Source organism: Octopus bimaculoides, chromosome 4 (genome assembly GCF_001194135.2).
Source record: "Octopus bimaculoides isolate UCB-OBI-ISO-001 chromosome 4, ASM119413v2, whole genome shotgun sequence".
Lineage (NCBI taxonomy): Eukaryota > Metazoa > Mollusca > Cephalopoda > Octopoda > Octopodidae > Octopus > Octopus bimaculoides.
The window spans coordinates 97,838,546-97,839,479 of record NC_068984.1 but is presented as its reverse complement, the minus strand read 5'-3'; positions in this window follow the sequence as shown (position 1 = coordinate 97,839,479).

Here is a 934-nt window from a genome sequence, read left to right as displayed (position 1 = left end):
TATATATATATATATATATATATATATATATATATATATATGTATGTATATTTATGTATTTGTGCTTGTGCTTGCCCACCACCACCACCACCATCACTTGACAACTGATGTTGGTATGTTTATGTCTCTGTAACTAAGCGGTTCATCAAAAGAGTCCGATAGAGTAAGTACTAGGCTTACAAAGAATATGTTCTGGGGTTGATTTGTTCTTCCCAAAAAATTCAAGATACTATTCCATTATTAATTCACACCGAATCAGGATAGGGTTTTCAAACACGAAAAACCTTTCATAAATCTTCTCTTTACATAACAATAAGTTGTTAAATACAAATCCACTTAATGAAAATAGTAACATTGATATTATTAACAGTAACCATAAGTTGAATAATAATAGCAACAATAGTGGTATTTCTGATATAAATTCCAATGGCATTCATTTCCTTAGTAGTAATTCTAAGACTAGAAACTTTATTTATCAACGTAAAATCACTTCCGGTTCTGACATCTTTTTTATATAGGTAGTTCTTCATCACAGTTGTCCAAAAGAATATCTAATCATTACTCTGCATTTAGACATATCAATAAACGTAACAATACTGGGCTTAGTAAATTAATTTGGTCTCTAAAGGAGCATAATAAACAATTTGATTCAGAATGGAATATTCTATCTAAATCATTTCCATATGAAAAAGATAAATCTTTGTGTTCGCTCTGTAATGAACTGTATTTCATTCTAATCAAGTTTAAAGAACGCGTTTATCATTTCAAACATTGACAAAAACATACCTTTAGTTTCTATCAGTGATTTCTACCACTCTATAAAATTCGATCTTTAACTGTCTTCTTACATTTCACTTCCACCAAATATATCTATTTCTACGCCTTTAATCTTTATTCCCATCCATCTATCGCACTATATTTCTACATTTTTAAT